General features: G+C 38.2%; 1 pseudogene; it reads left to right on the top strand.

Moving 5' to 3' along the window:
* The first annotated feature begins 8986 nt into the window (after nucleotides 1–8986).
* LOC125938044 (G patch domain-containing protein 1-like) lies at nucleotides 8987–12446 on the top strand (annotated as a pseudogene).
* Nucleotides 12447–16398: the final 3952 nt, after the last annotated feature.

The following is a 16398-nucleotide window of genomic DNA, read 5'->3' as shown; positions in this document are numbered from 1 at the left end:
GTAACACTATTCAGTAATAGAAAGAATGAACTACAGATACAGGCAACAACATGGATGAACCTCCAAATCACTATATTAACTGACAGAAATGAGACACAAAGAGTACACTATGTGACCCCGTTTATATAAAATTTTAGAAAAAGCAAACTAATTTAGAGTTACTCAAACAAATCAGTGATTGGCTAGGGTCAGGATCAGATAAAGAGATAAAATGCAAAGGGGCATGAGAAATCTTTGGGGGTGACGGAGATATTCTGTATCTTGAGTATGGTGGCAGTTTCACAGGAATATACAACTGTCAAAAGTCATCAAAATTTACTCTTTAATGGGTGTAGTTGGTTGTATATAAAATATATCTCAATGAGAATTTTTTTAAAGAAGTAACCCAGAGTTCTGGGGGAAGCAAGCTTAAATAAATAATTCATAAGTAAACTAAAAAATAAAGAACCCACTGGGGGATTTTAACAGGAGTCTGAAAATAACACCTGGCACAATTAATGAACTTGAAGAAAGTATCCAAGTTGAAACTCAAATAGAAAAATGGGTAAAAAGAACCAAAGAGAGGCTCTGCGTGGTTAAGCTTCTGACTTCAGCTCAGGTCATGATCTCATGGTTTCTGAGTTCAAGCCCTGCATTGAGCTCTCTGCTCTCAGTACAGAGCCTGCTTCAGATCCTCTGTCTCCCTCTCTGCCCCTCCCCTGCTTGTGCTCTCTCTCTCTCTATTTCTCTCTCAAAAAAACATTAAAAAAAAGGACCTAAGAGAGTAAGAGAAATGTGAGACAAATGAAGCTCTAGGAAGAGAGAGAAAAGAGAAATATATAGTCATTTGAGAAATGATGGCTGAGAAGTTATGAAACTAATGAACAATATTAACCACAGCTTCAAGATTAGTAAGCTCAAACAGGAAATATATAAAGGAAACTACCTCTATGCATGTCATAGTCAAACCAATGAAACGAAAGATAAAAAGATAATCTTAAAAACATCCACAGAAAAAAACAATGAAAGAAATAACACTGACTTCACAACAAAAATATGAAAGCACAAGACAATGGGGTGATATCTTTAAAGTTATGAAATAAAAAAACTAAAGCTAGAATACTATAGTGAGGAAATATCATTCAAAACCAAAGACAAAATTTTTTAAATTTCTCAGACAAATAAAATCCAGGATAAAAGATGAGAATGTACTTCAGATTAAAGAAAAATGATCCCAAATGTAACATGAAAGTGCAAGAAAGAATGAATAGCTCTAGGGATGATATGTTAATGGATAAAAATAAAAGATTATTAACTATGAAAAGCAACAATAAGTACATCATCTGAGGCTTACAGCATGTAGAAATAAAATATATCACAAGAAAATCAAAATAAGGCATCACATAACAAAGGAATCCCTGAGAAATAGAAAAAAACTGAGGTAAGCTCAACTATTACCCCAGCCGACTGCCTGAACAAAGTTTTCAGGACACAGTGCTCAGAGAAGAGACACACACACACACACATAGAAAGAGCTCCAGAGATCCTCAAGGGTCCCCTGAAAAATAATAGAATTAGTAGACAAAGACATTAAAACAGTTGTTACTTTAGTATTTCATGTGTTCAAGAAGATTGAACATGTTAAGTAGTGACAATGAAGACATTTTTTTAAAGATCCAAAGTAAACTTCTAGAAATGAAAACTATAATGCCTTAGATGAAAAATATATTGGATGGGATTAGTGACAGAGCAAAGACTGGTGAACTTGAAGACATAGAAATAAAAAAAATCCATGATGAAGTATACAGAAAAAAGACTGAAAAAAAACGGACATAGTATCAGTGAGCTGTGGGACAACTTCAAGAAGACAAATATAATTGGAATCCCTGAATAAGAAGGGAGAAAGGTAGATACAGAAAAAAATATTTTAATAAATAATTTGCAAAATTTTTCCAATTGTAATGAATATAATACACCCATAGATCCAGGAAGTTCATTGAACATCAAGAAGAAGAAGAAGAAGAAGAAGAAGAAGAAGAAGAAGAAGAAGGGGGAAGAGGGAGAGGAGGGGGAGGAGGAGGAAGGAGAGGAGGGGAAGAGGAGGAAGAGGGGGAGGAGGGGGGAGGGGGAGGAAGAGGAAGAGGAGGAGGAAAAGGAGGATAAGAAGAAAAAGAAGAAGAAATTTACACTAGTATATATCATATTCAAATTGCTTTAAACAAGAAAGAAAGAAAGAAAGAAAGAAAGAAAGAAAGAAAGAAAGAAAAAGAAAGAATTGCTTAAAACCAATAAAAAAGAAAAAAATTTAAGAGCAGCCAGAAAGAAAAAACTTCCTACTCACAAAGGAATCATGATAAGTATGGCAGTGAATTTCTTGTTGAAAATGGTAAGTTGGAAAAGAGTGGACAACATCTTCAAAGGGCTAAAAGAAAAATCTGTCAACCTAAATTTCTTTACCCATAAAAAATATATTTCAAAAATTAAGGAAATGCAGACTTTATTCAGAGATACAAAAGTTAAGAGAATCCTCACTAACAAATCTTAAGAAAAAGGAAGTCCTTCATGTAGAAAAAATAATACCTAATAGAAATCTGAATTTTACAAAGGAATGAAGAGCAACAAAAATAGTAACACATAGGTAGGTATAAAGATTTTTTTCTTATCTTACTATTGCAATCTCTTTAAAAGGTAATCAAATGGAGGGGCGCCTGGGTGGCTCATTCACTTAAGTGTCCAACTTCGGCTCAGGTCATGATCTCATGGTTTGTGAGTTTGAGACCCGTGTCAGGCTTTGTGCTGACAGCTCAGAGCCTGGAGCCTGTTTTGGATTCTGTCTCCCTCTCTCTCTGCCCCAACCCTGCTTGTGCTCTGTCTGTCTGTCTAAAATAAATAAACATTAAAAAATAATAATATAAATAAATAAATAAATAAATAAATAGTAATCAAGTGGAGAGGATTCTAGGAAGGTGGTTGAGTAGGAAGCACCAGGAATCTGTCTCTCCACCTAGACAATGCAGAACCTATATGAAGCAACTATTTTGGAATTCTGTATTCTATAGAAGGCTTGCATTTTCAGAGGAAGGCTTGGACAGTAAATTGCAGTTAATTTTCAACTTCAGCTCTTAGTAGTCACTACCCATCCTCCCACCCTCAGCCCCATGGCAGGCAGCTTTGCATATGTTCGGGTAACAGACTCCACACATCTTTTGGGAGCCAGAACAGGCAAAAAGCTCCCTGTCCTCTTAAAATTAGGGTTCTATGCTCTTATTGCTCCTTCTGATCAAGAGGTGCAAAAAGGTAGGCAATCATCATTGTTGCACCTCCCCTCAATATTACAAGCCTCTTGTCCTGCTGAAGTACCTTCCAGGAAATTAAAGGGCAAGCTACCTGTTTTCTTCCCCCTTCATTTTTCTCTTGTTCTCCTGTTGACAGCCAACATTAAAGACTAGGACATTCAAAAGCAACTGCATGTATGGAAGAAATCAGAAGGTCACTACACATGCCTACGGAAAAACAAAGGCTCAGAAAAGACCTAAGAAGACCTTAAGTTAGCTCCTTAGGTTGATCCTCAGCACAGAAACAGCCTTCAACACTCCAAAAAAAGAAAGAAACACTACACACAAAAACAAAAAACAGCAAACCTTGATAAGGAGTATCTGATTTCCAGAGTTATCATGTTGTTAGAGTCAAACGTCCAATTTTCAACAACAAAACTCACATATAAAGAATATAAAGAAACAGGAAAATATGTCCCAGTGAAGGAAAAAAATAAATCAACAGAAACTGTCCATGAAAAGACCTGATGACAGATCTACTAGACAAAGACTTTAAAATAAGAGCCTTAAAGATACCCTAAAAACTAAAGAAAGACATGGAGAAAGTCAATAAAATAATACATGAACAAAATGGGAATATCAACAAAGATACAGAAAACCTAAAAAGAAATCAAAAAGAAATTCTGAAGCTGAAACATACAGTAACTGAAATGAAAAATTCACTAGAGGAATTCAACAATAGCTTTAAATAGGCAGAAGAAAGAAAAGGGAACTTGAAGATAGAACAATAGACATTATTGAGTGTGAGAGACAGAAAGAAAAAGATGAAAGGAAAGTAAAATGAGCCTGTGACCTTTTGGACACCTTCAGGCCAACTGACATATGCATTGTGGGAGTCTAAGAATGAAATGAAACAGAAAAAAGGGAAGAGAGAAGATTTGAAAAATAATGGCTGAGAATGTCCCAAATTTGATGAAAGACATGAATATAAACATCTTGGAAGAGACTCACACTACTACACTATGACCCAGCAATCACACTACTAAGTATATATCTAAGGGATACAGGTGTGCTGTTTCGAAGGGGCACATGCATCCCAGTGTTTATAGCAGTGCTATAAACAATAGCCAAAATATGGAAAGAGCCCAAATGTCCATCGACAGATGAATGGATAAAGAAGATGTGGTGTATATATATATATATATATATATATATATATATATATTACTTGGAATATTACTTGGCAATCAAAAAGAATGAAATCTTGCCATTTGCAACAACATGGATGGAACTAGAGGGTATTATGCTAAGCGAAATAAGTCAGTCAGAGAAAGACAAATATCATATGACTTCACTCATATGTGGAATTTAAGATACAAAACAGATGAACATAAGGGAAGGGGAGTGAAAATAATATAAAAACAGGGAGGGGACAAAACATAAGAGACTCTTAAATACAGAGAACAAACCGAGGGTTGCTGGAAGGGCTGTGGGAGAGATGGTCCAAATGGGTAAGGGGCATTAAGGAAGACCCTTGTTGGGATGAGCACTGGGTGTTATACCTGGGAGATGAATTACTGGAATCTACTCCTGAAATCATTATTGCACTAAATGCTAACTAACTTGGATGTAAATTAAAAATTAATTAATTAATTAAAAAAAGAAGAGATTCACATTGAGACACAATATAAGCAAACTTTTGAAAGACAAAGACAAAGAATCTTGAAGGTAGCAAGAGAGAAGTGACACATCATATCCAAGGGATTCCCAATGAGATTATTAGCAAATTTCTCATCAGAAACTTAGGAGGCCAAAATGTAATGGGCCAATATATTCAAAGTGCTAAAAGAAAAAAAAAATTCAGAGCACCTGGGTGACTCAGTCAGTTGAGTGTCTAACTTCAGCTTCTGGTCGTGATCTCATGGTTCATGAGTTAGAGGCCCACATTGTGCTCTGTACGGACAGCTCGGAGCCTGGAGCCTGCTTCAGATTCTGTGTCTCCCTCTCTCTGTGCCCCTCCCCAGCTTGCACTCTGTCTCTCTGTCTCTCTCAAAAATAAATGACCCTATGATCCAGCAATTGCACTACTGAGTATTTACCCAAGGAATACAAAAACACTAATCCAAAGGGATACATGCACCTCTACAATAGCAGCATTATCAACAATAGGCAAATTATGGAAGCAGCCCAAGTGTCCATCTATAGATGAATGGGTGAAGAGGATGTGGTGTGTGTGTGTGTGTATATATATATACATATATGTACACACACACACACACTGGGATATTACTCAGCTATAAAAAAAAATGAAATCTTGCCATTTGTAATGACATGGAAGGAGCTAGAGAGTATAATGTTAAGCAAAATAAGTTAGTCAACAAAAGACAAATACCATATGATTTCACTCATATGTATAATTTAAGAAACAAAACAAATGAGCAAGGAGGGGGAAGAAGAGAGAGAGAAACCAAGAAATAGACTCTTAATTATAAAGAACAATCTGATGATTATCAGAGGGGAGATGGGTAGGGGGATGTGTGAAACTGGTGATGGAGATTAAGGAGTGCACTTGTTGTGATGAGTACCAGGTGTTATATGTAAGTGTAGAATCACTTATCTGCACACCTGAAACTAATATTTCACTGTGTATTAACTAACTGGAATTAAAATAAAAACTTAAAATGTCAAAAAAAAAAATGCAGACTCTTAACTACAGAGAACAAACTGATGGTTTCCAGAGGGGAGGTTAGTGGAGAGATGGGTGAAATAAGTGATGGGGATTAAAGGTCCACTTATCATGATAAGCATTGTGTAATGTATTACTGAATCACAATATTGTATACCTGAAATTAATATAACACTGTATGCTAACTATACTGTAATTAAAAATTTTAAAGAAGAAAAGAAAATACCAGGCCCACCTGGCTTTAATGGTGAATTCTTCCAAATATTTACAGCAGAAATAATACCAAATTTACACAATCTCTTCCAGAGAACAGAAAAAAAAGAGGGAACACTTCTAAGCTCAGTTTTTAAAAGCAGCAAAACATTGATACCAAAACCTAAAAACAGAAAAAGAAAAATTACAAAAAGAACAATTATAAGCCAGCATCTCCCTTGGGAGTGGGGGGACAGTATCTCCTTTGACTATGGATGTAAAAATCCTTTATAAATATCAATAAATAGGATTCCAGGGATAAAAAAAAAAAAAAAAAAAACTCATGATACATCTTAAGCAAGAGTGGCTTATTCCAGAAATAAAAGGATAGTTTAACATTTAAAAATTCCATCAGTGTGATTAACATTAACAGAATAAAAAAATGGTGAGAAAGTACAATCATTAGAATAGGTGAAGAAAGCACATTTGATAAAACCAAATATACTTTTCATGATTTTAGAAAAAAAATCAACAAAGTAGAAATGAAGAAAACATCCTTGATCTTAAAAAGATTACCTACTAATAAACCCTATAGCTACATCATTAGCAACGGTGAAATAGGCACAGCTTTCTCCCCAGGGTCAAAGACAGGATGAGGATATCCACAACCATGTATTCACCATTGTGCTAAAGGCCCTAGACAGTGCTATAAAATCAGAAAGGGAAACAAAAGGCATAACATTCAAAACAAAAGTAAGATGTTTTTCATTTATATATTGTAAGATATATGTTTATATCATATATATGATTGCAAAGAATATTTATATTATATGTATATGATTGTAAAGGCAGAAATCCAAAAATACATCAACTACTAGAATCAATAAGTGAAGCTTATTGATAAGCTCTCTAGATATAAGGTCAACACATTTTAAAAAATCATATTTCTATATACCAGCAAAAAACAATCAGAAAATTTAATTTTTAAAAATATCCCTTACAGCAGAATAAAAATATCTGGGAAAAAATTTAAGAAAAATTACATAAGGCTAATATTGAAAACTATAAAATATTGCAAGTTCATACTATAGAGAGTAATTAAAAATGACCTAAATAAATGCAGAGCTATCTATCATGTTTATGAATCAAAAGCATGAATATTGTGATGTCAGTTTCTCCCAATTTGATGTGTAGATTCAGTGCAAACCCAATCAAAAGTCCAGCAGGAATATTTGGTGGATACTGACAGGCTGAGTCTCAGGTTTATATGGAAATACAAAGAACCTAAAATAGCCATGACAATCTTAAAGACGAAAAAGTTGGAAGACTTATACTATCAGAATTCAAGACTTGCACAATTAAGACTGGTGTGTTGGTACAAGGATAGACAAACACCAATGTAACAAATCAGAGTCTATAAATGCACCTCTACATACAGACTCACTTGGTTTATAACAAAAGTATCAGTACAATTCGGCAGGGAAATAATAGTCTTTTTCATTAGATGGTGCTTCAAAAATTACAAATTCATACAGAAAAAACAGTAAACCCTACCTTACATCAAACCCAAAAATTAATTCAAGGTGGATCACAGACCTTAATGTAAAAATAAATCTCTAGAAGAAAACAAAGGAAAGTAATTTCACAACTTTGGGGTAGGCAAAGATTCCTTAAACATGACAAAAAAAAAGTGCTAACTTTAAAAGACAAAGTTGATAAATTTGACTTCATTAAACTCAGAACTTCTATTATCAAAACACATCAGGAAATTGAATAGGCAAATTACAAACTGAGAGAATATGTTTGTAGTCTGTATGTCTGATACATCTGATAAAGGATTGTATCCATGATATACAAAAGGTAAAAAAGGAAACTAAACATACATGTACCTTATAATGCAGCAATTCCACTTCTAAGTATATCCTCCCCAAAATAACATATTGAGTGTGTGTGTCTATAAAAATTTGTTCAGGAATGTTTATAGCAGCTTTATTTCTAATAGTCAAAAACTAGCAATATTCTGAACATCATCCATCAAAAGGTAAATGGGGGGTGGGGGGGCGCGTCTGGGTGGCTCAGTTGGTTGAGTGGCTTCGGCTCAGGTCATGATCTCATGGTTCATGGGTTTGAGCCCTGCATTGGGTTCTGTGCTGACAGCTCAGAGCCTGGAGCCTGTTTCAGATTCTGTGTCTCCCTCTTTCTCTGCCCCTCCTCCACTCACGCTCTCTGTGTCTCCAAAATAAATAAATATTAAAAAAAAATTTTTTTTAAGGTAAATGGGGGGCAACTGGGTGGCTTAGTCGGTTAAGTGTCCAACTCTTGATTTTGGCTTAGGTCATGATTTCACAATTCATGAGATCAAGCCCCATGTTGGGCTCTGTGCTGACAGCATGGAATTTGCCTGGGATTCTCCCTCTCTCTCCTTCTTTTTCTGCCCCTCTCACACTCACACTCACCCTCTCTCTAAAAAAATAAATAAATAAATGGATAAACAAATTGTGGTATATTCATACAATGGAACATGACACAATAATAAAAAAAGAATAAACTACTGAAATATACAACATAGATAAATCTCCAAAATATTATCCAAAAGATGATTTGCATTTATCTAAAAGATTATAAATGCAAAAGTACAACCTACAGATTACATTTATATAAAACTCAAGAACCAGCAAACTAATTTATGTGACAGTAGTCAAAAAAGTTACCTCTGGGAGATGGGATATCAACTGGGAGGTAATAAAAGAGACTTCCCTCAGGGGCTAAAGATGTTCTGTATCTTGACCTGCGTAGTGGTTACACAAGCATATAACATCTGTAAAAATACACACATGCTGAAGAAGGGAGCAGGATGGTGGTGCTGGGCAGTGACAGCGAAGAGGACTTGGTCAGCTATGGGATGGACCTGGAGCCGCTACAAGGTGAAAGACCAAAGAAACCAATTCCTCTTCAGGATCAGACTGTCAGAGATGAAAAAGGAAGGTATAAACAGTTTCATGGGGCCTTTAGCGGAGGTTTCTCTGCTGGGTACTTCAACATTGTTGGCTCAAAAGAAGGATGGACGCCCTCTTCCTTCATGTCTTCATGACAGAACAGAGCAGACAAATCTGTTCTTGATCCTGAAGACTTTATAGATGAAGAGGATCTTACTGAATTTGGGATAGCACCTAAAGCGATTGTCACCATGGATGATTTTGCTTCCGAAACCAAAGATAGAATATGAGAAAAGGCCAGGCAGTTAGCAACTGCTACTCCCCTATTCCTGGAGCTACTCTGCTTGATGACCTCATAACACCAACAAAATTATGTACTGGTTTTGAATTGCTAAGAAAAATGGGTTGGAAGGAAGGACAAGGAATTGGCTCTCGAGTAAAGAGAAGACCTCACTGACAAATACCTGATCCTGGAGTAAAAATCTATGGCTGTGCATTACCCCCTGGAGGCTCTGAAGTATCTGAGGATGAAGACAATGACTATGTGCCTGAAAATGTGACCTCTGCACCCAAAGACATCACACCTGTGGATTTCACACCTAAAGATAACGTGCATGGATTGGCTTACAAGGGCCTGGATCCCCACCAAGCATTGTTTGGAACCTCGGGAAAACATTTTAATCTTTTCAGTGCGGGACCTGAGGGAGCCAGCAATCTCCTTGGAGAGACTGGAGTGAATAAAGGAAGAAAACTGGGAATTTCAGGCCAGGCTTTTGGTGTTGGTGCCCTGGGAAGAGGAAGATGATGACATCTATGCCACAGAAACTTTATCCAAATATGACACCATTTTGAAAGATGAGGAGCCTGGAGATGGACTCTATGGCTGGACAGCACCCAGGCAGTATAGAAGTCAGAAAGAATCAAAGAAAGATCTTCGATACATTAGCAAAATTTTGGATGGATTTTCCTTGGCTTCTAAACCTTTATCTTCTAAAAACACTTCCCCACCACTTGAATCGCCAAAAGACTATCAACCGGTACATTATTTCAGACCTGTGGTAGCTGAAACCTTAGAGAACACCCACTTAATTCAGGTATTGTCAGAGTCAGCTGGAAAGCCAATGCTTAACCCAGGGACACACAGTAGGCACCAACTGAATGCCTCCAAGTGGGTGGAGTTGCTGGGAGAAACACCCATTCAAGGTTCATCTACTTCAGTGTTAGAGTTTCTGTCCCAAAAAGATAAAGAGAGAATCAAAGAAATGAAGCATGTAACTGACCTTAAAGCAGCTCAACTCAAGGCCAGGAGTCTGGCCCAGAAGGCCTCAAGCAACAGACCCCAGCCCTCCTCTCTGGATGTTGGGCCCTGCTCATGGCACATGGCATTGAGTGGTAGGACAGCCGCCACAAGAGCCAGCAACTTCAAACCTTTCGTGAAGATCCAGAAAAACAAAAACTATAAGAAGAGTTTTTAGTAAATAGGAAATGGGAATCTAATTTAATAAATAGGAATCTTCCAGAAAGATGCCCTGGAACGTTGTCTGAACCCCAGTATGACAGAATGGGAGCGAGGCCACGAGCGGGATAAGTTTGCTTGGGCAGCCCTGCTGTATGTGTCTTCCCATTTGACCTTGTCCTCCAGGTTCATGCATGCCAAGGAGGAGGACGATTCAGATCAAGTGGAAGTCCCTCAAGACCAAGAGAATGATGTCAATGACAAGCAGTCAGCTGTGAAGCTGAAGCCATTCGGGAAGCTTACCCGAGACACATCTGAGTGGCATCCTGACAAGCTTCTGTGTATGAGGTTTCATGTCCCTGACCCTTATCCAGATTCAACTTTGGTTGGCTTACCAAGAGTGAAATGTGACAAATTCTCAGTCTTCAACTTTCTGACACTCCCAGAGACCACTTCCTCACCTACAACTCAAGCAGCAAGTGAAAAAGGGCCGCAACACTGAGGTCCCGACAAATCACAAAAACCATCAAGATGGGATACATCTAAACAAGAAAAGAAAAAAGATCCCATTAGTGAATTTTTAAGTTTGGCTAGATCAAAAGTTGGTCCACCTAAACAAGAGTCCAGCTCTTTAGTAATCAAAGAGGAAGAGCATGTGATGGAATCACTCTCAAATAAGAATGTAAGCAAAGGTGTGGATTCACAGACTGAAGGAGAAGGGAGCCGCCCATCCATGGACTTATTTAAGGCCATCTTTGCCAGCTCCTCCGATGAGAAGTCCTCATCCTCTTAGGATGAGCAAGGCGACAATGAGGATGATCAGGCGGGTACCAGGGAGGCTGACTTCAAAAGCTCCCAAGAGACTGACTGAATGGAAACATAATCCATGGCACATGCTAGTGAGCTGGCAGCCCTCCAGGAGCCCGCATCTTCCTTTCTGATACAAAAGATGCAGATAGATGAAAGAGAAGTGTTCAGCCCACAACTACGTCCCATCTTCTGGCCCAATGTTCATCAGAAACTTGAGGTGCCTCAGAAAGAGAAACATAAAAAAAAAAAAAAAGAAAAAAGAAAAACAGAAGACCAAGAAAGAGCACAGATGGAGGAAAGAGAAGAAAAAGAAACACCAGAAGCACAAATACAAAGTCAAGCAAAAGAATAAAAATTCGGAGAAGAGCAGTAGTTCTGAGAGTACCAACAGCAGTGACAGCCCGAGTGGTGAAGAAGGGACTGTAGACCTGTCACCCCACGAACTGCTGAGAAGGCTGAAAAGTCTTCCACTAAGGCAGCAGTAATTGAATTCTGCCCTGGCCTGTCCCAGTACCAGATATTCTCCATGATGGAAGCTCATTGATTGCTAAGTTAATACATTGAACAGTTTGTATTTATATGTAAATTCATGCTATAAAATAATTTTTAAAACCTTGACATTTCAAAGGCTGCTTTGGAAGGTTGCAGAAATTGATTTCTATTTTTAACCTCAGTGTCAGAGGAAATAATTCAGACTGTACAGTTTAATTAAAATGGAATTTTTCTAAAAAAATACATACATGCTTAAGATTTATCTTACTACATGCAAATTAAACTCTAATTTTAAAAAAGTATGGACCAGCAGTTTACATATTATTTGGCACGTTGCATTCACAAGCTCTGTGCATCACACTCTTTGGTATCAGGGCATTTAAAAATGAAATCTTCTTGGGGCGCCTGGGTGGCTCAGTCGGTTAGACGTCTGACTTCGGCCCAGGTCACGATCTCACGGTCCCTGAGTTCGAGCCCCGCGTCGGGATCTGGGCTGATGGCTCAGAACCTGGAGCCTGCTTCTGATTCTGTGTCTCCCTCTCTCTCTGCCCCTCCCCCGTTCATGCTCTGTCTCTCTCTGTCTCAAAAATAAATAAACGTTAAAAAAAAAAAATTAAAAAAAATGAAATCTTCTTAACCTATTAGAAACACCACATAGAATAGTGGCTGAGTTTGGGTTTGAGAGTCAATCCTTCAACAAAAATTTGCTCAGCTCCTTATTATGTGCCAGGCTGTATTATGCATAGTGTTATAATAAACAGTAAGTAATATAGCCAAGAGCTCAAACTCACAGGAATCAGAGTCTAGTGGGAGATACAAATGACAAAATTTAAATAATGTAATAGTAAGTACTACAATGAAAAATAAGCCAGGACAATTGAACACAGAGTGAGGCAGCTATTTGGAAAGTATTCTCTGAGATTACATTCGAACAGAGGCCTGCATGATATAAAGAAGCCAGACATGGTAATATTTAATGGAAAATTAAGTCTTAGGCCTTTAATTTTCTATTCTGAAAACCTTGTGCAAGACTTAATTTCTCTGAGTCTTAGTTTCATCATCAGTAAAATGGGAATCATGCAACTCCATGTTAAATGAGAGAACAGATGTAAAGTGCTAACACAGTATTTGACATACCATATGGACACAATAATAATTGCTTGAACCACTGAATAAGATACAAGCAGAATGAATGCATCAGTACTATAGGGTATAGATTTTTTCTTATTCTTCTATATATACAGTGTAGGTGTTCCATAAGCATTTGAGGTTCTGTGTATTTGAATACAACACTTGTTTTGCAATGAGTTCCTTCTAATACAGCTCTAGCACAAAAAAATAAAGCATGGAAAAATGAGGAAGCTGGAGAACAAGAACTGGCTAAGGAAAGCAGTGGAAATTCCAAGGGACAGATTCAGAGTAATTATTCAAAACAGTTCATTTGCTCAAGTTCTGGTCATGGGATGCAAAATTGAGATGAGTCAGATAACAAGCTAAACAATTAAATAGCCATAGTTGAATCTAAACTTATGCACACATTTTGGACACCTTTGTTTATCCTGTTACCTTTATCTTTAATACTCTCCCTCTCGGGGCGCCTGGGTGGCTCAGTCGGTTAAGCGTCCGACTTCAGCTCAGGTCACGATCTCGCGGTCCGTGAGTTCGAGCCCCGCATCGGGCTCTGGGCTGATGGCTCAGAGCCTGGAGCCTGCTTCCGATTCTGTGTCTCCCTCTCTCTCTGCCCCTCCCCCGTTCATGCTCTGTCTCTGTCTCAAAAATAAATAAAACGTTAAAAAAAAAAAAATACTCTCCCTCTCTACATTCCCATCCCACCACTTGTGATTCCTAGAAAGCACTGTGCTTTCTCAAGCCTCTCTACCTCTTTGGTAGTTCCATCTTAGGTTGAATTCCCCTTCTAATTTCTACAAGGTCCTTGTGCCCAAGCCAGAGATGTTATTAGGAAACCTTGGCCTCCATATCTGTATGGGTTGGTTAGGTGTCTCTCATCTGGGCTTACATTTCTCATCTCCAATAGCAACTCAATATTTCTTGAGTGATTGTTACATAAAAGCACTTTGTAAACAGTGGGTGTTTGGGAATATCCCCAGAATCCACAGCATACTATTTACACAGAAAGCACCCTCTGGTGGTGAAAGAGGGTGACCATACTTCTACGTCACCAAGATGTGCTTCCCATACTCTGCGCTTTCAGAGAGCTTTAAAGATCATGTTATGGACACAAAAAAAGCCATGATGACTTATACGCTGATGTACCTATTGCCAAAAAATATTTTTTCTTGAGTGAAATGTTTCCTGCTCTTCTAACTACTCCCATTGTTTTTACCCTCTTCCCTATTTCCTCTCATCCTCACTTCTCAAGCCCTTTCTCCTACATTTCAACTAGTCCATTTGAAAACACAGTTCTAGTTGGCATTTGTTTTGTTTTGACAGCCCTGAGAGCATCCAAATTTCCTTTTGAAATGCATACATCCAGACTGTGTGTAATTTTGGTGGGAAAGTAATTCCTAGTGACCACATTCCATTACTGAAGCTGAAGGAAACAGATCCTTGCCCTCTTTAACTCAATAGGGACAGGGGCCAGGTATGTGACCCAAACTTAGTTATCAGATGCTCTTTCTTGGGCTCAGACTGTTAAGCCAGTGTCAGAAACAACAGAAAACTCTGGAAGATGTGCACTGAAGGTATGGCATGCCCTCCTCACTATCCTGCTTTACAATAAGTGCCAGGGTTCCTAATGCCCTCCACAGCCCTTTGATTCTTGCCCATTTCCAAGTCTGAGTCTCCCAGCTCCCTTACTCCGTAAGCTTCCTAAAAGTCTTCCAATAACTCCCTTCTCCTTATCTCAAGCCATTACCTGTGGTCTTGTCTGCTTATAAGTTTGTAAAACAACCAAAAGACCAGTGTGGTGGCATAAAATGAGGCTATACATCCTCCCATTCCATCATCAGAGAATAAACTTGAGCATTAAGGAAAAACACTTAAATCCTAGCTTCAGTTAGTCAGGTAGCTTAAGCAGAGCTACGTGCAGTTAAGGTGAGGGTCCTTTTAAATGCAAATCAGAAAAAGAAAGGGACAAATGCCAGTAGGAAAATTAGACATTTCTAATGTAGATTAGATTGGGAGTCCTAGAATAGAAATCAATCCTCATAGTAGCATACTAATTTGAGGTATTTTAGAGGAGACCAGCTGCAGCTGGGAGGCACTCAATGGACTCCCCTTGTTCTCCCCCACTTTACAGAACCTCTCTCTCTGCAGAGACAAATGGAGGAGAAAAGAAGGACCAAATGTATACTCCAATGAAGATATTATGCAAGAGAATTTATGAGACAAAAAAAGAAACTAAGGGTTAAAACGTCTTTCTTTTGTGGGTTGAAGAGTGGCTTGTCCAAAAGACAAAGAAACAAGGAGAATCTCTCCTGAGATACTCTATCACCTTGTGGCTTAGCAGTTAGGTCTAGCTCTGCTCTTGTACAGAGCAAGGGAAAGAGTTAAGTAGAACAAAAGCCAAATTCCTGCTCCCTGCCCACGGACTCTTTATCATCTTGGAACATAGGGAGAAGAATATATTTGATACAGGGAAACAGAGTCAACATGACTGCTGACAACTTATCAAGTCTTTTATGGATCATGCCTTTGATGTATCAAAAAAGTCATTGCCACACCTAAGGTCATTGAGATTCTCTCCTCTGTTGTCCTCCAGGAATTTTATAGCTTCATACTTTCTATTTGGGTCTATTATCCATTTTAGGTTAATTTTTGTGATGGGTATAATGTCTGTGTCTAGATTCTTTTCTGCGTGTGAATGACCAGTTGTTCTGGCACCATTTGTTGAAGAAACTATCTTTGCCCCATTGTATTGTTTTTGTTCCTTTGCCAAAGATGAGTTGCCTATATTTATATGGGTCTATTTCTGGACCCTCTATTCTGTGTCACTGATCTATTTGTCTAGTCTTTTGCCAATACCACACTGTCTTACTGTAGCCTTATAGTAAGTCTTGGAGCTAGACACTGTCAGTTGTCCAACTTTGTTCTTTTTCTTTCTTTATTTTAGAAAGAGAGAAAGCGTGAGCAGGTGATGGGGGAGAGGGAGACGGGGGAGGGAGGGAGAGATAGAGAGAATTGAGAGTGAGAGAGAGAGAGAGAGAATCTTTTTATTTTTTTTTTCATTTTTTTTTCAATATATGAAGTTTATTGTCAAATTGGTTTCCATACAACACCCAGTGCTCATCCCAAAAGGTGCCCTCCTCAATACCCATCACCCACCCTCCCCTCCCTCCCACCCCCCATCAACCCTCAGTTTGTTCTCAGTTTTTAACAGTCTCTTCTGCTTTGGCTCTCTCCCACTCTAACCTCTTTTTTTTTTTTTCCTTTTACTTTTTTCCTTCCCCTCCCCCATGGGTTTCTGTTAAGTTTCTCAGGATCCACCTAAGAGTGAAACCATATGGGATCTGTCTTTCTCTGTATGGCTTATTTCACTTAGCATCACACTCTCCAGTTCCATCCATGTTGCGACAAAAGGCCATATTTCATTTTTTCTCATTGCCACGTAGT

Source organism: Panthera uncia, chromosome D1, assembly GCF_023721935.1.
Source record: "Panthera uncia isolate 11264 chromosome D1, Puncia_PCG_1.0, whole genome shotgun sequence".
Taxonomy (NCBI): Eukaryota; Metazoa; Chordata; class Mammalia; order Carnivora; family Felidae; genus Panthera; species Panthera uncia.
Note: the sequence above shows the minus strand (reverse complement) of the source record. Positions and strands in the feature narration are given on the sequence as shown.